The sequence below is a fragment of the Odocoileus virginianus genome, chromosome 29, assembly GCF_023699985.2.
Source record: "Odocoileus virginianus isolate 20LAN1187 ecotype Illinois chromosome 29, Ovbor_1.2, whole genome shotgun sequence".
Classification (NCBI taxonomy): Eukaryota; Metazoa; Chordata; class Mammalia; order Artiodactyla; family Cervidae; genus Odocoileus; species Odocoileus virginianus.
The window spans coordinates 42,294,251-42,316,912 of record NC_069702.1 but is presented as its reverse complement, the minus strand read 5'-3'; the positions used below and the strand labels follow the sequence as shown (position 1 = coordinate 42,316,912).

Below are 22,662 nucleotides of genomic sequence, written 5' to 3'. Positions count from 1 at the left end.
ATGAAGTTTGAATTGACTGGCATGTATTTCTGTGATTTGTAGTCATTTCCATGTTTGGTTATGTTCTTACCAAGCCTCCTGGTGTAGAAATGATTCTAGGAATACTACTGATCCTACCGTGACAACTCATCTGGCCTATAACAGGGACTTCCCAGGAGGCCTAGTGGTTAAAACTTTGAGGTTCCAATGAACAGGGTGAGGGTTCAATCCCTAGTTGGGGAATAAGGTCCCACATTTCATGTAACATAGCCAAAAGATTTGTTTAAAAATGCAGAGCCAGTGCTTGCTTGGGCAGCACATGTACTAAAATTGGAATGATACAGAGAAGATTAGCATGGCCCCTGTGCAAGGATGACACGCAAATTCGTGAAGCGTTCCATATTTTTACAAAACCCACTGCAATGTTGTGAAGTAATTAGCCTCCAACTAACAAAAATAAATGAAAAAAAAAAGAAAGAAAAACATTAATGAACTCAAAGACAGCAATAGAAATCATTCAAAGTGAATTATAGAATAGAAAAAAAAAGAATGGAAATCATAGAGAAATTTAGATTTTTCTGGGTAATCTACTATAATAAAATCTAGAGACTTTGAGCAACTAAAAAAAAAAAATGCAGAGCCAAAGGCAAACTAGTGGTATGAATGTGTCTCAAGTTACCTCACACCAGAAGTAGATGTAAATGTGATTTAGAAAATAGGGGACCAAAAAGTTCAGAAAGGTCTTCCAATCATCAGATGTGTACAGTTTTAAGTGGAAGACGCAGTTCTCGTTGAAACCTACTTAAAAGTTTGCTGCTTCAGAAATGTACTTGATGATGCAGTATGCACAATTATTAATGAATCATATATTTTTTATTCTTGATAGGAATCTCATAAAACAGAATTGATTACAACTCCTAGGTTTATAGGGCATATACCTGCAGCAGTATTATCAGTGGCAAGTACAACTGTGTGTGAAGACTCACGCTTACTGCATCAGATCTGATCACCTCTTAGACTATCTGATGCTTCTTGTGCTGACAAGTTCTCTTGGTTGATGAAAACAAACAGAACATTACCACAGACACAGCAAAATATCCTGAAGAAACAAATGCTGCTGTATTAAAAGTCCCTTACTAAGTCAATGTAAATAATATAAAAATAATTTGATTATGTATTTATGGAGATCAGTACAAGAAGCAATTTTAAATTGCTCTTCTATGTATGTTAACTGGGGCTTCCTAAGTGGTGCAGTGTTGAAGAATCCACCTGCCAATGCAGGAGATGCAAGTTCCATCCCTGGGTCAGGAAGATCCTCTGGAGTAAGAAGTGGCAACCCACTTCAGTATTCTTGCCTGGAAAATTCCATGGACAGTGGAGCCTGGTGGGCTACAGCTCATGGGGTAGCAAACAGTTGGACACGACTGAGCGACTGAGCACACATGCATACCTTAATTTCAGATTAATTTTGTGTATTTTTTAGAATTACTGAGATATAAAAATGATCCCCAAACATTATAAGGGCACTTTGGGTGGCTAATGAATAAAAATAATCTTTTGCTTTTTTCAATTTGACATTTATAGTGTTTGCCAGGTTCTTTACATTTGCACATTTCTTGGATTTCTTTCCTTGTTCTAAATAGATATTTATTTTGTGTTCTTGATACATACTTAATTTTATATTCTTTTTTTTAAAGAGGGCCCCCAAACTGTGTATCTTCAAAGCTTGCATCTACCCTGCCTAATCAGTGCAAAATATGGCTCCTCCACCGTGAGGTAAATGCGAGTCCAGTGTCACCTCCCCACTCACTGCTCCTCCTTCACCAAGAGCTCCAAGCCCAACTATAGTAGTAGTGTAGTATTAGTTGTTTAGTCAAGTCCAACTCTTTGCAACCCCATGAACTGTAACCTGCCAGGCTCCTCTGCCCATGGGATTCTCCAGGCAAGAATACTGGAGGGGGTTGCCATTTCCTTCTCCAGAGGATCTTCCCAACCCAGGGATCAAACCCAGGTCTCCTGCCTTGTAGGCAGATTCTTTACTGTCTGAGCTAAAGGGAAGTCTGGTAATTCATCAAAACCCCCACATTTATTGAGTATTTCCTGTATACCAGGAACTACATGTTGCCAATCCTAGGACCTTCTACCTAGGACAAGAAGCAGAGCGTCCCAGAGTCTGCCAATGAAAAGATAATCATTAGTGAGCTCCTGAAAGGAAGGATGCAGAGTACATCATGAGAAACACTGGGCTGGAGGAAGCAGAAGCTGGAATCAAGATTGCCAGGAGAAATATCAATAACCTCAGATATACAGATGACACCACCTTTATGGCAGACAGTGAAGAAGAACTAAAGAGCCTCTTGATGAAAGTGAAAGAGGAGAGTGAAAAAATTGGCTTAAAGCTCAACATTCAGACAACTAAGATCATGGCATCTGCTCCTGTCACTTCATGGCAAATAAATGGGGAATCAGTGGAAACAGTGACAGACATTATTTTGGGGGGCTCCAAAATCACTACAGATGGTGATTGCAGCCTCATATGAAATTAAAAGACGATTACTCCTTGGAAGGAAAGTTATGACCAATCTAGACAGCATATTAAAAAGCAGAGACATTACTTGGCCAACAAAGGTCCGTCTAGTCAAGGCTATGGTTTTTCCCGTGGTCATGTATGGATGAGAGAGTCGGACTGTGAAGAAAGCTGAGCACCGAAGAATTTATGCTTTTTAATTGTGGTGTTGGAGAAGACTCTTGAGAGTCCCTTGGACTGCAAGGAGATCCAACCAGTCCATCCTAAAGGAGATCAGTCCTGGGAGTTCATTGGAGGGACTGAGGGTGAAGCTGAAACTCTAATACTTTGGCCACCTAATGCAGAGAGCTGACTCATTTGAGAAGACCCTGATTCTGGGAAAGATTGAAGGCGGGAAGAGAAGGGGACGACAGAGGAAGAGATGGTTGGATGGCATCACCGACACAATGGACATAGGTTTGGGTAGACTCCAGGAGTTGGTGATGGACAGGGAGGCCCGGCGTGCGGCGGTTCATGGGGTCGCAAAGAGTCGGATACAACTGAGTGACTGAACTGAACTGAACTGAAAGGAAGGAAGGAAGGAAGAAATATGCAGAGGTTATCAAGGCAAATGCCTCTCAGATAAAAGCCATATAGAGCCAGCTCACAGTGAAGATATTACAAGATTGTTTACACATCTCAATCTCATCCTGCATGACTATTTCTAACAACCATAACCATAGGGAAATATCTCTGTAGTGAAGAATGCTAGTTGTTTGCCAAAATCCATCCCCTCCCCTTTCCATAGACATAGATTTTAGACCAACCATAGGAACACCTGTATAGAGATTCCACCTCCCAGCCTCCATTGCAGCTGGCGTTATGGCTAGGTTCACCAATGGAACAGGAGCTGGAAAGATGTGTGTAACTCATGCCTGGTTTACTTTTTAAAAGAAATTTCTTCCCTGGACTTTCTTCTATCCCCTCCCTGCCAGCTGGAAAGTGACAGATCTCACCGTTACACATGTGGATGAGAACAACGCCCTCAGCCGGAAGTTCCCAGACTTTCCAGTTCACAGAACTCTTAATGTCTCAGTAATTTTATTATGGTGCCCCTGGGCCAAAAGAAAGAGCTAATAGTTCTGTTTTTTTAAGTCGTTTTGCCCAAACAACACAAGTAATAAGTACTCGTGGGCTGGCCGCTTAGTGTTCAAGAGCTGTCAAGGGTCTGAGATTTTATCCTATTTGTAAACTAACAAGTTAGCCAGCCACACTTTCATGGACGTTGGCAGAAGATGTGAGATGCTTGGGTCAGAGACCAAGGAGTGTGGCAGCAATAGTCAGCATGTCACCGCTGGCTCTGATTTCCCGAGCCCCAGTTCCCATGGAGCTACGTGCAGAGGGCAGTGAGACACCTGCATAGCCAGCAGGTTGTGTTACAGGAGAGGTAACCTGAATCTTAGGTTACCAAGCTTTGGCAACTTGAATCTTTTATAATGGGTAGTAAGCCTGCCTGATCTTTGCCCTAAAGGGAGATGTTATGTCTATTATACTAGACAGTAAGCAGACCCACTCTTCGTTCCAGAGAGAGTAACTTTCTCTGTCTTACAAGCCTATTAGTTATACAAGCATCCTTGAAAAGATAGTCTGGATCAAAGGTAGTCCCTGCCTCTCCTTACAATATATGCAAAACCATGAGAGATTCATGGAGAATTGTCTCCCAACATTTAGCTGGCATTTGTAAGACGTAATATGCATACATTGAAAGACAAATATTTTACTTTAGCAACTGCAATCATGTGGTGATAGAATATGTACACCTACAGGTCACTGCACAGCTCCTCAAACCCTGGAATCAGATTGGACACCACTACCCCATCCTCTGTTCCACACTGATTTTCTCAGAGTTCCTGTTTTTTATTACAGCAACCACCAAAAACTTAGATTCAGCAGTATCTCATGTCATCAGAAGGAAATCAGTGCTACCTGATGTTGAGATTTTGAATCTTGAGCTAGTGGTCTATGTGGTGTACGTTATATGGGGAAGGTCACCAAGTTTTTCTCAAAATGTTGACGCATCCTCTGAGCTCACTGAGGCTCTTTGGGACAACTTGGGAACCACAGTCCTAAGCAGTGGTGGAAGAAGGATTGATTCTGAATGATCTCTCAGACTAGTGCTGTCTTGGTAGTGTAGACTAAATGGTTGTTTTACCAGAGAGAAATAAACTTCTATCTTCTTTCAGCCAGATTTGTGGAAGTCCTGTTGCAGTGGCAGAGTCTTTATCCTAACTAGTACAATCTCCTAATAAATGTGACTGTGTCTCAGTGTGGTATTTGATGACATCTTCTTACATGGTGAGAGACAGTATTCACTGTGTGTTTGTCTTTCCAGCCTCAGTCATCACCTCAATCCACAAGTATTGAGCCCCTACTATGCCCTGGCACTGGGCCAAGCATCCTCTCAAGTTCAAGTCCACTCCTATGTTCCTCAGTCCCCTCAGCTGCAGACCAGCTGCTCTTGACCATTTAGCCACATCTAAGCGAGTCCCCTCCCCATTTAGCAAGTAAGGTCTGGAAGTTGTATTGATGCTTTACTCCTAGGAGTAACTGGTTTGCCGTCATTGCTGGCTGGGCTTGGACCTGGAACTCAGTGATAAGAACCTAGGTGATCTGAGGACTTCCCTGATGGTCCAGTGGATAAGCCTTTATGCTCCAAATGCAAGGGGCCTGGGTTCAATCCCTGGCTGAGAAACTAAGATCCCACACACTGCAACTAAGCCTGTGTGCTGCAACTAGAGAAGCCCACGAACTGCAACAAAGACTCAACATAACCAAAATAAATAATAATAGTAAAAAAAAAAAAAAAGTTGGGTGATCTGAACTGAAAAGCATGGATCAGTCCTTTTTGGCCAGTCTGGTTAAGACTAAGAAACTTCAGACTGAAAGCCAATCTGACATATCCAGCAAGCATGTTGGGTAAAATTTGCATCAGGTCAAAGTGAATCTTGAAAATTTCTTATCACTCAGAAAATACTGCGTACATATAGTCAGGTATATACTCTCTTAACCATAATATGCATGTATCAATGTGAAACATACATCTTGCTTATATGATAAAAGTTACAGATAAGAAGGGTATTTCAGGATGTTTACATAAGAGAGGGCAAAGGAGAAAAAGGCAAGTGTTGTTGAATTTACGTAAGTTAATTGTGTGCAGAATATAGCGCCCATTATACTTTAGGTAATTTAATTTCATACTTTCAACAACACAGAAAGGTGGTCACCATCAGCCTCATTTTGTAGAAAAATTACAGGCTCAGAAAGGTCAAGTGATGCTCCCAAAGTCACGCAGCAAGTAAGCACTGGAGACAGGAAGCTAGACTTTCCTGGCACTAAAGGCATTTTTTCTCCTTCAGCACAGTGTCCTGCTTCCTGATCTCTGCCCGAACAACGCTCAGGAGCCCCTCAATTTATGAGCATCATGATTTTGCCCCAAATCGCCCTAGATTTGCCCTGGTCTTGTCTATGTGAATGTTAAATATGTATGTTTAACATGAATGTTTAAATGATATGTAACAGATAACCTCATGTTGTTATTTATAGGGAGACAGAGTGAGAAAGAGCCACTCCAACAAACCCAAATTCACATATCACTTCAAAATTAACATTTAAAAACAAAGCCCTTTAAAATATTCCTTTTGAGTTGACTGTTTCTCATTATTTTTTATCCAAACTTTGGATGGATTTCAGGCTCAGTTATAAACTCTAGAAACTAGGTTGCAGACAGAAAATGTGATGACAAAAAGAAAAAAGAGAAAATGTGATGACTTTTCCCCATGTAGAGTAGGGGAACTGGATTTTAGCCTCTGAATAAACTTTGAAATGTTAAAGAACAGCTCTCTCCATAAATCATGACCCAGAAAATTCTTCCCACTGGCCTGGGAAAGCAGATGTGGCAAGTTATCTTCTGTCTGTGACTTTGGGTGTTAGAAATATATATTTTTGTGAGAAATCAAAGTCCAAGACCTGGGCTTTATACCTCCTATGTGCTGCAGGAACTCTAGGCATATAGGGTAATAAATTAGTATAAAAACTGGTCAGGACCATTGAAACTCTCTGGGGTCTGACCAAATCAAATAGGAAATTGCTCAGTAAAGACATTTCCATTATCCAGGGCTCATGAGAAATTCATAGTAAAAATAATTTTTGCCTGAAGATGAGTTTACAACCAAAACCTCACATCACATTCATGTGATTTTCAGCACTCATAGGAAGAGTTGGCAGCTACAACAAACAGGAGACTTAGAATCTCAGATTAGAAATAGTCTGAAGGATGGTAAGAATTTGATTATTGCTTTTACATAGAATTTTATTATAGCCTCTTTATGGAGTTAACATATCAGCTTACTGGGTTTTAGTTACTTGTGGAGATCTACTGAGTTTACCTAAGTGCAGAAAGAAATCACAGCCCAACTTTCAAAAGAGGGGCACATTATCCTCACAGGGCCAGGATAATTTGACTCCCATATTTGGAGGGTAGAATTAAGGGTTTATTGAAACCCAGGTATTCTCTTAGAGTCAGAAGCCTGGGTCTCAGCCTTTTTGCTACATCATCATCACTTGCTCCAAACAAATGTGAGGATTATGAGTAGGAAGGAGACAGGAATGGAAGATTTTTCTCTCCATGTTTCTATGTTCTATCAAAGGGAGAGTGAAAGTGTATTTTCCAAATTCATTTTTATTTGATAAAATGAATTAAATTGCAAGTGATTTTTCTTTTTTTATAATTTATTTTATTTATTTACTTTTGGTTGCACTGGGTCTTCATTGCTGTTTTCTCTAGCTGAAGCGAGCAGGGCTACCCTTCCCTGGGGTGTGCAGGCTTCTCCTGTTGCAGAGCACAGGCTCTAGGCGTGCAAGCTTCAGTAGTTTCACTGCTCAGGCTTAGGTGCTTCATGGCATGTGGCATCTTCCTGCACCAGGGATCAAATCCATGTCCCCTGGATTGGCAGGCAAATTCTCATCCACCGTACCACTAGGGAAGCCCCACAAACCATATTTCTATGAATTGGAAAGAGAAAGACTCTGAACTAGGGCTTATTTTATGTATAAAAGTTAATTTTAATCAAGCTGTTAATGTGTGTGCTAAAAAAGTTTTTTTAAACACATTCATTGTCAAATAATTTGAAGAGCAAGTACTTTGAGAGCAACTGACAACCTAATTCAGAAATGAACATTTTATTCCACAATAATTCTTTGCACTTAAAGCATAAGCTCATTATTAAATTACCCAGTTGTTTTCCACACAGATATCAAAGGATTAGAATATGTTATCAGTGTTACCTGGGATAATTATACTTCATATTCTTGCTGAAATATTTATGACCCAACTACAGAAGAAGAATTCTGACTTTTATTCATTAGCTGGCAGTAGCTTAAATAAATTTCTCTATTCCTAGTTTTTCAATGACAGAACTTGAAAACCATTAGACTTGGCTGGCAGAGCAAATGGCCTTGGATTTGGTCCCGGATAATGGTTCAGTCGTGGGATCGGGAGGACCAACTTGTTTTTCAGGCTCTGCACCACCCCTTCCACACACTTGTACCCCATCATGCAGGTCATTCACCCTGCTTCTCTGCCCTCACGGCCCCCTCCTATGGGGCATTTGCTAAATCTGGTTTCTCTATAAGACAAATGCATTTATTATTATAAGTCAATATATTTTTTAAAGATAAAATATTTTTAAAACATATTTTTTTTTAGAAATTATTTTTCTAATAGACTGAGAGTCCTATGAAATTAGTCATTGTTTTACTAGAAGCAAGTATTACTTTTTTATAGAAACTTCTTGGTTCAATCCTATTTCTTTTTATTTTATTTTATTTATTTATTTGCAGCACATGGGATCTTCACTGTATTATGCAGGATCTCCACAGCATGCAGGCTCAGTAGTTGTGATATCAGGGCTTAGTTACTCCGTGGCATGCAGGATCTTAGTTCCCAGATCAGGGATCAAAATTGTGTCCCTTGTATTACAAGGCTAATTCTTAACCATTGAACCATGTGTATTAATTTTAAATATGAATTATTGCTAAATGTCTATGTTAGGGGACAAGTAAAAAGCAAGTTGTTAGTTACTAATACACAAAGAAAGAATAAGGGCACTCACTATATGGATAACAAAAATTTCTCAGAGGTATACTGTAAACAAAACAAAAGCAAGTTGAAAACACACTATGTGTAACACTAGAATATCAATTAAACACCAGTGAGAATGACTAAATTATAATTATATCTGTCAATATGGAAGAATCTCACAAACATAATGTTGAAGGAATCTAGGCACAATTATTCTTATTGAATAATTTGATTTATATAAGGTATACAGACTGCAAAAGTAACCTATGTTGTTAAAAGCCAAGGTTGCCTTATTTGTACAAAGAATGAAGACAGCAAAAGTATCCTGTTAAAAATCAAAACAGTAGAATCTTGAAGGATGCAGTGGCCGGAAAGGATACTGAGGCAGCCGTGAGGTTCAGATACTTATGTTCTTGAACTCAGTTCTGGTAACATAAATGTGTCCAGTGTGTGAAAACTGCGGTGTGCACAATTCTTTATGTCAAAGGATAAATTCAGTTGGAATAAAATGCATTCAATTAAAGGGCTTTTTAAGTGTTTGTAGAATGCTGCCATTTGTGCAGAGAACATCTCTGGAAGTATAATAAGAAACAAACTGCCCCTCTGTTTCCTATGAACAAGCAAACAGTATAGTAAGGAGACAGACTGGGCAACTAGAGGACAGAAACCAGAGGAAATTTTTACATTTACACTCTTACACTTTTTCACTTGACTCTATCACCTATTCAAAACCAACTTTTTCTGACAGTTTTTTTTTTTTTTTAATCATTTTGAAGAGTAAGTTTACACTGGCTTGGTGCTCAACACAATCACATTGCTTTGGGAATTCCCTGGTGGCCCAGTGGTTAGGGCTCACTTTCACTGCTTTCACTGCTGGGCCCAGGTTCAACCCCTGGTTGGAAAACTAAGATCCAGCAGGTTGCATGGCACAGTCAAAACAAAATGAAACAAAATTACGTTGTTTTAATTTTTCATTGAAGCATAGTTGATTTACAGTGATGTGCTAGTTTCAAGTGTGCAGCCTAGTGATTCAGGGATGTGTGTATCCTTTATATATATATATATTCTTTTTCAGATTTTTTTTCCATTATAGGTTATTATTAGGTGTTGAATATTGTTCCCTGTGTTATACAGTAAGACCTTGCTGTTTATCTATTTTATATATTGTGTGTATATGTTAATCCCAAACTCTTAAATTACCTCCACCACCCCACTTTCCATTTGGGTAACCATAAATTTGTTTTCTATGTCTGAGAGTTTATTTCTGTTTTGTAAATAAATTCATTTGTATCATTTTTTTAGTTTTAAGTAGTATCAAATGATACTTGTCTTTCTCTAACTTATTTCACCTAGTATGATAATCTCTAGATCCATTCATGTGCTGCAGATGGCATTATTTCATTCTTTTTGATGGCTGAATAATCTATTTGTGTGTGTGTGTGTGTGTGTGTGTGTGTGTGTGGACAATATGCAATATACACCATGTCTTTTTAAAAATCTGTTACTTTTCCCATATGATTTTTTAGTTGATATATTATATTTTCATTTTTATTCTTTTTTTTTTTTTGACCACATAGCATGTGAGATCTTAGTTCCTTGACCAGGGATTGAACCTGAGCCTGCTGCAGTGAAAGCATGAAATCTTAACCACTGAACCACCAGGGAAGTCCCCCACATTTTCTTTATCCATTCATCGGACAATGGAGACTTCAGTTGTTTCCGTATCTTGGCTACTCTAAATAGCGCTAATGTGAACATTGGGGTGCATACATCTTTTCAAATTAGAGTTTCCATTTTTCCTGGGTACATGCCCAGGAGTAGGATTGCCGGGCCATATGGCAACTCTATTTTTAGTTTGTTTTTTTTTTTAGTTGGAGGCTAATTACTTTACAATATTGTAGTGGTTTTTGCCATAATTGACATGAATCAGCCATGGGTTTACATGTATTTCCCCATCCCAATCCCCCCTCCCACCTCCCTCCCCATCCCATCCCTCTGGGTCTTCCCAGTGCACCAGCCCTGAGCACTTGTCTCATGCATCCAGCCTGGGCTGGTGATCTGTTTCACCCTTGATAGTATACTTGTTTCAATGCTGTTCTCTCAGATCATCCCACCCTCGCCTTCTCCCACAGAGTCCAAAAGTCTGTTCTGTACATCTGAGTCTCTTTTTCTGTTTTGCTTATAGGGTTATTGTTACCATCTTCCTAAATTCCATATATATGCATTAGTATACTGTATTGGTGTTTATCTTTCTGGCTTACTTCACTCTGTATAATGGGCTCCAGTTTCATCCATCTCATTAGAACTGATTCAAATGAATTCTTTTTAATGGCTGAGTAATATTCCATGGTGTATATGTACCACAGCTTCCTCATCCATTCGTCTGCTGATGGGCATCTAGGTTGCTTCCATGTCTTGGCTATTATAAACAGTGCTGTGATGAACATTGGGGTGCACGTGTCTCTTTCAGATCTGGTTTCCTCAGTGTGTATGCCCAGGAGTGGGGTTGCTGGGTCATATGGCAGTTCTATTTCCAGTTTTTTAAGGAATCTCCACCCTGTTCTCCATAGTGGCTGTACTAGTTTGCATTCCCACCAACAGTGTAAGAGGGTTCCCTTTTCTCCACACCCTCTCCAGCATTTATTGCTTGTAGACTTTTGGATAGCAGCCATCCTGACTGGCATGTAATGGTACCTCATTGTGGTTTTGCTTTGCATTTCTCTGATGATGAGTGATGTTGAGCATCTTTTCATGTGTTTGCTAGCCATCTGTATGTCTTCTTTGGAGAAATGTCTATTTTTAGTTTTTTAAAGAGCCTCCATTCTGTTCTCCATAGTAGCTGCACCAACTTACATTCCCTCAACAGTATAGGAGGGTTGCCTTTTCTCCACACACTCTCTAGTATTTTTTTATTTGTAGACTTTTTGATGATGGCCACTCTGACTGGTGTGAGGTAATACATCATTGTAGTTTTGATTTGTATTTCTCTAATAATTATCAATCTTTTCATGTACCTCTTGGTCCTCTGAATATCTTCTTTGAAGAAGTGTCTATTAGGTCTTCTGCCCATGTTTTGATTGGGTTGTTTGTTTTTTTTTATATTGAGCTGTATGAACTGTTTGTGTATTTTGGAAATTAAGCCCTTGTCAATCACATAGCTTGCTAGTATTTTTTCCCATTCTGTGGATTGTCTTTTCTCTTGCTTATGGTTTCCTTTGCTGTGCAAGAGCTTGTAAATTTGATTAGGCCCCTTTTGTTTATTTTTGCTTTTATTTTTTTGCCTTGGGAGACTGACTTCAGAAAACATTGGTACAATTTATGTCAGAGAATGTTTCGCTGAGGATCTCTTCTAGGAGTTGTGTGGTGTCATGTCTTATATTTAAGCCTTTAAGCCATTTTTAGTTTATTTTTGTGAATGATGTGAGGGAGGGTTCTAACTTCAGTGATTTATATGTGACTGTCCAGCTTTCCCAACATCACTTGCAGAAAAGACTGTCTTTTCTCCATTGAATATTCTTGCCTCCTTTGTTGAGGATTAATTGACCATAGGTGTGTGGTTTTATTTCCGGGCTCTCTGTTCTGTTCCATTGATCCCATCACGTTGTTTTAAATACAGTCTTTTATTTGGGAATTTTCAGCAGCACCCAAAATTACATCATCATAAACAGTGGCTCAAGGTAAAATTATTTAAAAATTGCTGCATTCTGAGATAATTGGTTTTCCAGGTGAAGAATATATTGCAATACAAATTATCAATGGAAAACAGATTTTCACAGAGCCTTCACATCTTGTTGAAGAGAATGTTTTAGACAAAGAAGACTGCTTCGAGAAGCTGAAGAGCAATTGGGAAGCAGTGTATTATGGGATTTCATCTTACGGTCTCTAAAAAGAAAAACTGGCCCTGCTCTCCCCATGCATTTGAATCTGTTAGGAACACTGGCAGACAAGTTGTCTACACTGTGTGTATGTGAGCCTGTGGATCCATGTTTTTTTCCAGTTTGAGTTCAATCTCCGACCATCATGAGGCTCTTCACACACCATTTGTATCAGTTGTTGGAGTGGTCCATCCGACATCTCCATGCCTGCATGAGGGCTGAGGAACCCCACCAAGAGGACTCCTCCTAAAGGAACAAGGAACCAGACAAAACAAGTTTGTGCGGAAGAGAGTCATGATGTCAAGTTGAGTTTGGTGACTGCCACTCAGTTTGGTGTCTCGGCCCAGGATTTCTATATATTTACGTCTGAGAGCAATGGGAACAACAGCTGAAAGTGCTTTCAGCTAAAGAACACTCACCTAATTGAATGCAAATAAAAAGCTCTATGGGATGTGAAAAAATACAAGCAAGACTATTGGTCATAAAGCTTCCTGAGACTGCTGCTAAAAATTACCATTTCTGGGTAGATGAACACAAGAGAAATTTCTTATGTCATAGTTCTGGAGGCCAGAAGTCTGAAATCAAGTTGTCGGCATGACTGCACCCCGACCCGAGACCTTAGGGGGCCATCCATCCCTGCCCCTTCCATCTTTGGATGGCTGCCCTGGCACCTCTGGACTTGTGGCCTATTCAATCCAAGTCTGTCTCCATGCCCCCTCTCCTCTCTATGTCTGTCTCTTCTCCTCTGTTGTGTTTATTTTATAAGGATGTGTGCATGAGTGCTAAGTCACTTGTGTCTGACTCTTTTGTGACTCCATGGACTGTAGCCCTCCAGGCTCCACTGTCCATGGGATTCTCCAGGCAAGAATACTGGAGTGGGTTGCCATGCCCTCCTCCAGGGGATCTTCCCAGCCCAGGAACTGAACCTGGGTCTCCTGCGTCTCCTGCATTGGCAGGTGTATTCTTTACCACTAGTGCCACTTAGGAAGCCCCATATGGTTGCAGTTAGGGCCCACTAGGATGAACACCTCCTCTCAAAATTCCTAATTTAATCACATCTGCAAAGACATTTTTTACCCCCAATAAGAAAACATTCACAGATTCCAGAGATCTAATGTGGATATCTTTGGGGGGCTACTTATTGGCTTACTCCATGACTCTTAAATACCCTAAAAACAGAGTAAAATTTAAAGTGGAAGAGGAGGTACTCTCCCCCTGCCTTGCCCTGCACTTCAGTAGTGCAGGGGACAGTGCAGAATCCTGGCATCAAAGCCCAGGGAGATACACTCTAATTGAGCTGACTTAATCCTAAGGACCCAAGAGAAGCTCCCAGTGGGCCTCCAGAAATATTTAAGGTGAGTAGGGTGCATAACTTTGTACAGGGCCAAGATCCTGCATTAGCAAGAGATGCAAGAACACCCTACGACTTTACTCTTTGAACAGGTTTGTATGTAACAAAGCCAGTACATAAAGCCTGGTGCTGTCTTGGAGGAGCTACAGAAGCGGCCCCCTGCACTCCCTCCTTTGAAGCTGTTGATCCAACTGGTCAACCTCTTGAAAGGGCCTCAACTCCTGGCTTCTAGGCCTGCAGCGTGCTCTGCTTCTGGGAGAAGAGCCAGTTTGGTGCTCGTCAAGACTTCACTGCCCAACCCCAGGCAGCTTGATCCTTCAGGCCAGTCCTGGGGTCTGGATGGTGTGTTCCAGACCCAGCCTGGGGTGAGTTACAAAGGTCTCCACTGCAGTATCTCAAATCAGCTTGGGCTCTGGGGGATGCAGGATGGAAATGGCCAAAGACTCAGGCTGTACACCAAGCCAGAGGGAGAATTCTGGCAGTTTGGAGGCGCATGCAGTGGGATACACTAAGACATAGTCCAGCGGGGTCCTCTGTACCCAGGCCTGCAGGCAGCACCAGCATATCAAACAGTCTGAGAGCTATGGGCAGAAAGGGGAAATTGGTAGAGCTGGTTGGGCTTGACACTGTTGAACACTTAGCTGAGTATCTGGGAAGTCTGGGGATCTCTGAACAGAACCTGAACTTTATTTTTATTTTGCTTTTAAGAAAGAATAAGGACCATCATGTTACTGTCTTTTTTCCTGCTGGCCTGTTGCTTGAGAGAATTCAATGCATCTGCCCCAAACACTCAAGTAGCTAAGGAGTGTCCTGGCAGCCAGCCATTCTGTTCCGCCCTGATAGCGTGAAGCCCCTTGTCAGGCCATCAAGGGGGAGGGACGCAGGTTGAAATCTTGCATCGCTGGAGCTTTGCGTTTGGTCCTGAAGCGGGAAAGACTGTTGCAGTGAAAAGCCCGGGGTGGGGGTTCAGGTACTAAGGGCCAGGGCTTGACTTTCAGCGATAAGATTTGGAGGGGGTGGATTTAGTGCAAAGAACTGGGTTTTTCTTGCTAGGAGGCTGTTCAGCTCTTCAGGGGCTAAACCTAGGTGCTTTTTTTTTTTTTTAAACATAGTTGTTTGTTTTGATCTCCAGCTTCCTGCAGTATCAGTTTCTGTCAGACCAGTTTGTTAAAAAAGCACTTTGAGTAAATACCAGGGGCCAGGATGAAAGTCAAATAGGGAGTCAAAAGTGTTTTGTTTTCATATAACTTGAATTTAATTCTCACTCAGGGTTAAACAAACTTCTCTTCAGAATAAAGAATGCCCATGGGCTTGGGCAGAGTTTCGGAGTTGGGGAAGAAGCAGTGATAGCCCTGGAGTTGAAGACCCACCCTATGGTACTGGAGGCATTTGGTTGCAACTGTGGGCTTTAAAACACTAAGAGGGGACTTCCCTGGTGGTCCAGTGCTTAAGACTTCATGGTTCCAATGCAGGGGCACAGGTTCGATCCCTGGTCAAGGAACTAAGATCCCATGTGCCATGTGGCATGACCAAGAAAAAAAAAAATAGAAAAGAGTCATACCTTTTTTAACTATGTTCCTGAAAAGTTTTTAAACTGATTTCTATTCACAATGTAATAGATGAGCTCTCCAAAGAAGTTTCAGCAGAAAGCTTCATAAAGCAAGGTGCTGGCAGGGCCAGGGTTAGAGTGAAGTAAGGAAGAGGTGGCCCAAAAACTCAGCAGTTAGTATCAATAACATGTTAATGCAATATTCTAACAAATCAAAATTAACGCAAAAAATCCATGGTGAACAAAGTTGGCAAAATTTTAAATGAAGACAGTTCCTGTCTATGACTTTTTTTTTTTTTCCAGCAAGTTAAAAAGATCTCTTACCATTTCAGGTTTCATATGAAGTCCAGAACCCAGGGCTTGTCAGGGCAATTACATTGTATCCATGACACTTTCTTCTCTGAGGTTTCAAGCATCTGCAACTGCTTCAAATGGAGATACGGTTACTTCTTCTCTGACTGAAAGATGGAGAAAAATTTTCAGGTATCAACTCCCATGATACCCTCATCACTCACTACCTTGATAAAAGTGACCCCATTCTTTTGTCTCCACTGAATGCAAATACCTTAATGACTGTTGATGTATTCAATGACGGTGTCTATGCATTTATCACATGTTCTTAGTATGTCTACCTGTATTGCTGGATTAATTTGAAAGCCTCCCTGGGATAGACTTTCAACTGAAGTCTACAGTAGACAGTTAGACATATAGGCTGGACAATAGTGATGATGATCAATGACATGCTAGTAACCACCAGTAATAGAGTAGAATTGTTCCATGAAACCTACATGAGGACCACTGTGTAATGAGCAGTGCAGAGACCCAGGTGGGTGCAGAAGCAGAAAATAAAATAGGTTTTAAATCCACTTTGATCATATGTGGGAGCCTGGGCTGACATTCTCAAGAAAGTACTACTGGTATTTACTTTTTTTCTTTGTTCCCTTTAGCCCAATAGGTAGAAAGTCCTCTCCTTGGGCAGAGACCTATTGTGCAATGATGAATGGAAGGGTGGTGTGCTGGACATTTTCCATTCTTTTCTACCAGATGCACTTTCTGGCCCACACTGTGCTTTAGTTTGGTAGTCTTTATGAACTTTATCCACAAGTATCCCTGGCGCTCTGCCTTCCAGTTGGATTAGGAGAGTGGAAGGCAGTAGCACAAATTGGAGGAGGGAGAAGAGAAAAGCTGGGGTATTTAGTCCCCTGGCTCTCTTCTTGCTGGGCTTCAGATTGGCTGCATTTCTCTACTGAAGGACACTGTTCAGTCCCTCTTCTCAGCTGTTATCTCTGAGTTTCGTAACTACTCCCTCCCCCTGTCTCTTTAGACCTGGGATGGGGGTGATCTAGCCCTGAGAGGTATCAGCATCGCTTGTTGCTTCTCTTCACCCTACCCACACCTTTTTTAAACAGCCTTATATTAAGCCCCCTTCCTCCATTGGCCTTTGTTGGTGTGGCCTCTGTCGGTGGCAGGACAGTGACTGAAGCCAAGTCGTGGGTGCCTGTCACCCGGCAGAGGAGGACAGGCCTGGGGACCCCCCGCTCTGGCAGTGGCCTTTCCCCTTAGAGAATAAAGCAGCCCTGCCTGGCATTTCCTGGTTTTAGATCCTGTGTGCAGTCAAGTGTAGCTGTGAATGAGCGAGCTGTTGGAAGATTAAAGAACAGAGAATCCCCATCAGCAGCATCTCTGCATCCTTGAATTTGAAATACTTATTCAAGAATGAGAAGCTTAAAAAAAAAAAAAAAAAAAAGAATGAGAAGCTTAACCCGATTCCCAAGAATGATATCCAGTCGCCTGCCAGTGACAGGGGAAAGCCCTTAGTCAGCATACATAAACACAGCTCCAACAACTGTGTCACTGGTGAGTTTTCTGCCACGTTCCAAAGTTGACATTCCAGGTCCCAGACAAGATGCTCAGTGTCTACACAGCTGTGAAGATGACAAGTGATACTGAAGGATCAGGGGACTATTCTGTGCTCACTGAGGTACCGTCTGTGCCCTCCTGCATGTTTAACTTGATGCTTCATACCTAACGGCTCCCAGGACACCCCCAAACCTCTTTTGTACCACCTCTCTCTCCAGATATTCCTCAACAAGGAAGCACTGTAGCCCTGATAACTTGAGCAGGTAACTTACCACTCTAAGCAAAATCAACCTTAGGATGAAACTAAGGGCAATGGACTGAAGGAGTGGAAAGAGCCTGAATTCTTGAGGATGTCATCCACACTGTACTGGAGCCCCTCCTTACTCATGACTTATGGGGCAGTGACACAGTGACATCCCTTATGGTTTCATCAGTTTAGTTAGAGTGTTTTGTTTCTTTCAGTCAAAAGCTATGTAACTCAAGAATATTTACAAAAAGTTCACAGCTAACATCATATTGATTTATTTACTTTTAATTATTTCTGGCTGCACTGGGTCCTCATTGTTGCAAGCAGCCTTTTTCTAGTTGCAGTGCATGGGCTTCACCTTGTGGTGACTTCTCTTGTTGAGGCTTTTGGGCTCCAGAGCTTGGGCTCAGTACCTGTACATGGACTCAATTGCTCTGCAGTATATGGGATCCTCCCAGACCAGGGGCTGAACCTGTGTCCCATGCATGGCCAGGCAGAGTCTTAACCACTGGACCACCAGGGAAGCCCAACATCATATTTAATGATGAAAGCTTTCCCTCTAAGATCGGAACAAGGATGTTTAGTTTCACTGCTTTTATTTAGTGCAACAGATACACACACAAATAGCACTATTAACAATAAACAAGATCAACAAGGTTGTAGAATACAAAATCAATACACAAAAATCAATATTATTTCTACACACTAGCAAGACCAATCAAAAAAGAAATTAAGAAAATAATTCCATTTACAATAACACCAAAAAAGATAAAATATCCAGGAATAAATTTAACAAAAAAGGTACAAGATCTGTACACTGAAAATTATAAAACATTGTTGAAAGAAAATAAAGAAGGACTAAATAAATGGAAGGACATCTGTATTTACAGACCTCAGCATTTAATATCGTGAATATGGCAACATTCCCCAAATTGATCTGTAGATTTAGTGCATTCTCCTATCAGAATATTAACTCTCTTGTAGAAACTGACAAACTTATCCTAAAATTCATATGGAAATTCAAGGAACCCAAACTAGCCAAACAACCTTGCAAGAGAATAAAGTTGAAAGACTCACTAATTTAAAATTTTATTATGGAGATTTCCCTGGTGGTCCAGCAGTTAAGACTCTGCACATCTCATGCAGGGTGCACAGGTTCAATTTCTGGTTGGAGAACTAAGATCTCATATGTCATGGGGCTCAGTCAAAAAAAAAAAAAAAAACTAAAAATTTATTACAAAGCTACAGTTATCTAGATAATGCAATAATAACATAAAGATAGATCTATAGATCAATGGAATTGAATTGGGAGTCCAAAAAGAAGCCCTTGAACTTGTGACCAACTGATTTTCAAGAGGAGTGCTCAGATAATTCAGTGGGAATAGAATAGTTTTTTCAACAAATGCTGGTGAAACAAATAGATCTCCACATGCAAAAGAATTAAGTTGGACCCAAAAATCACTCAGTATACAAATTTTAATTCAAAATTGATGGAAGACTTAAATGTAAGGGCTAAAACTATAAACCTCTTAGAAAAAAAAATAAGCAAGTCCTCATGACACAAAGTTTTCTAATACTTTTTAAATATATGGCATCAAAGAACACAAGTGATGAAAAAATAGATAAGTTGAATTCCTTCAAAATAAAATGCTTTCATGAATCAAAGGACACTACAAATAAAGTAAAAGAAGATACACAGAATGGGAGAAAATATTTGCAAATTGTATAGTTGATAAGTAACTTATATCTAAAATATACATGGAATTCTTCAACTCAACAACAAAACATAAATGTCTCAATTTAAAAGTGAACACAAGATTTGAACACACATTTCTCCAAAGAGGATACACAAGTGGCAGTGAAAGATACACAAGCCCATGAAAAGATGTTCAACATCATTACTTGTGAGAAAACACAAATTAAAGTCATAAGATACCACTTCACAGTCTAGGATGACAGCTAGAAGACTACAAGAAATGTTGACAAGGATGTGCGTATCTTCAAAACTCTCCTTCAAAACTCTGCCCCAAAGTCCAAAAGCTCTATTCATTCCTATAAACACTCAGACTAACTGCAAGCAGGGTACTCACTCCTGGAGTGGTTTGCCTGTCTACTTCTGTGTATAAAAACTTCCTGTCTCAGGATTTCCTTGGTGGTCCAGTGAGCAGCTAAGCCTGCACACAGCAACTGCTGAGCCCGCCATGACTGGAGAGTCCATGCAAAGCAGATCTCCCCTGCCATAACTGAGACCTGACATGACCAAATAAATAAATATACATATAAAAAAGCCCTGTCTCAGAATGCTCTGTGTGTGGGTGCTGCAACGCACCCCCTGAGTCCCCTTCTGGAATGAAGGCCTTGCCCCTGGTGCTGGAAATGTGACCAAAAGACAGCTCTCCGCTGCCAGCCCTCTTTGAAGACTGCCTCTCAGGGTAAAAACTGCCTTGCTAAGCCAATCACTTTCCAGAAGTAGGCCACATACAATAACTGATCAACAAAGGGGTATAAAATCCCACGCCTTCACTCAGACTTGGGGCTCCTCTGCAGAACCATTTCGGACCTGAACCTACATGTGGGGTTGGTGAAAGCCCTTTGTTGGGTCTGCAGCGTAACTCAGCTTCTCCCTCTGTCCAGCCCTGCTTCCTCTTCTTCCCTTTCAAGGACGATGGTTTCAAGAGCACTGTGATGCCCTACCCAACACACACACACACACACACACACACACACTTTAATATGATGCTCCTCATCCTTGTTGCAAAACATCATGGGCAGGGCTTCCCTGGTGGCTCAGTGGTAAAGAATCTGCCTGCCAAGGCAGAAGACATGGGTTGATCCCCGGTCCGGGAAGATCCCACGTGCATTGGAGCAACTAAGCCCATTGACCACAATGTTGAGTCTGTGCTCTCGAGCCCCGGAGCCGCAACTACACAGCCCACCTACTGAAGCCCGTGCACTTAGAGCCTGTATTCCACAAGAGAAGGCACCGCAATGAGGGGCCCGCATGCGCCACTGGAGAATAACCCTCAGACTACAGAAAAGCCTGCCCAGCAACAAAGACCCAGCACAGCCAAAATAAATAAATTAATTTTTAAAAAGCATTAAGGGGTGGGGACCTGGGGCTCTAGATTCCCAAGTCAGTGAGACCTGTGTTCTTCTTATAGGATTGGCTTTCAGTAATTCACCAGTGTGAGCCACATACACACTGGTTTCTTTACAAATGAGTACATTAAATTAAACAAATAAAATGTGCACACATAGTAGAAAGGAAATATTCAACAATTCTCCTCACCCAGGTCCTCATTTTCTTGGAGGGGACACTTTCCCTATTCTTTGGGCAAGAGTTCTTTCCTCATCTGTAAAAGGGAACAAATAACCTCTTCAAAGAGTTGAAGATACAACGAGTGAGTGTACGTGCCCAGCATGCTGTGAGTGCTAGGCCAGAATAGCAAAGGAATGTGAGTACTTCTGAGGAGCAGGTCCCTCTGTTATCCCAGGACTCTCAGACTTAATGGTTAAGGTTCTGCAGTTTCTCTCTGTGGGAGGAGGGTTGCCACTTCAGTCATCTTCACTTGAGACATTCACCTGTGTGTGTGGGAGAGGCTCTTTCCTATAAATTTGCCTCATGAGAATGTGTATTACGTTCCCCAGGACCCACGGCAACATCATCATAGAGGTATGTGCCTTGTGAATCTTGAAAGGGGTGATTGCGGTACATGATGTTTCTTAGGCGTATTTGTCCGTGAAATCCACCCCCTCCCTTGATTTTTGAGTCATACCTAGCAACTAAATAGTTTACAGCAGAACACATTTTTGGAAACCCTTATCTCTTTCATCTGATTCTATTAATTTAGGAGAATATTTTCCCCAAATAATAGTAGGCTAGCCACTACATAGAGCTTGCTGAATTCCAGTTTGCCATCACGACACTAATTGGTAGTCACAGCTACTCTTTGCTGAGCACCTAACTTTGTCCTGAGAGCTTTATAGGCATCACCTCTTTCAACTCTCTCAATAGCCGTTTTAGAGATGGCTCCGGAACGTCCTGTTAGAGATGAGAAAACTGAGGAGCAAGAAGGTTAAACAGCTTGTCACATGGCAAGTAGTGAAGTCAAGATTCAAATCCAGGTCTATCTGACTCGAAAGCCCATAAATTTCAATTTCTGGTTTGAGCTATACATAGTGGTATAGAGGTAGCATCTCTCTTCTCTTCACTGAAATCAACCAAAAGCAACACAGATATAGAGAAACAAAGACACAAAATTCGTTTTCTGAGAAATGTTAATATGTCTCACTATGATTATATTTTTTCTTTTCCCTATTTCTTCTGATTTTTGCTTTATGTATCTTTGTTTCTTTGTTGTTTGGTGTCTAATGGTTTATGATGTCTATCTTCTTTGTGAATTGTACCTTTTATCATTAAACAATTCATCTTTGTTGTTTCATTTAAAAATAATAAATAAATTTAATTTAAAAATTCTTTTTCTTAGAAAGTAGACGATACATAAAACCTCAGGTCCCCAATTAGTTGGAAGGGCTGCCAAAACCACTGAAGACCAAGGGACATGTGGAAACAAGAAGAGAAAAAGACCTATAGTCAGGGGACAGAGTGGCTGTGTATCTCAGAAAGAGCTGGATCCCCTTCTCCAAATCAAGGAGCAAAACCTAACCCTCTTGTTTGCAATTTTGGGGCAAACGTGTCTGATGGTACCAAGAGTTTCCCTGCACCCTGTTTGGTATCAAAATGAGCTTTCCAAAGAACAGAGACTAGCCACATTTTCAAGAAGCTCTCTCTCTGTGGCAGCAGAGAAGAGTCTTTGACTCATTAAAACTTCACAGCTGCTCATCTTTGCGTAGGAGAAGCAAAAGCTAAACAAACTCACTTAAAACCCCAAATCAAGAAAAATTGAGGCTAGCCTGACCCTTCTCCTTCACAAACCTTCTGCAAACAGCTCATCAAGGAAAAATTCATATCCTGCAAGGATGAATAACATAAAGAAAAAAAAAAACTAGCACAGAAACCTACAAATACTATAAGATAAAAAAAAAAAAGGTAGAAAAGAGCATACCCTGTATGTCACTATGAAAGAGATAATAGTTATGATCACATATTTCATCATGAATTTTTCAAACTTAATGAAGCAATTGCCTATGAAACC

The 22,662-nt window shown here is 40.9% G+C and overlaps 1 non-coding gene across 1 annotated transcript; it reads left to right on the top strand.

Annotated features, from left to right (window-relative positions):
- Positions 1-279: 279 nt before the first annotated feature.
- LOC139032078 (U6 spliceosomal RNA) lies at positions 280-386 on the top strand. Its single transcript, XR_011484627.1, has one exon. It is a non-coding gene; the product is annotated as a U6 spliceosomal RNA (small nuclear RNA).
- Positions 387-22,662: the final 22,276 nt, after the last annotated feature.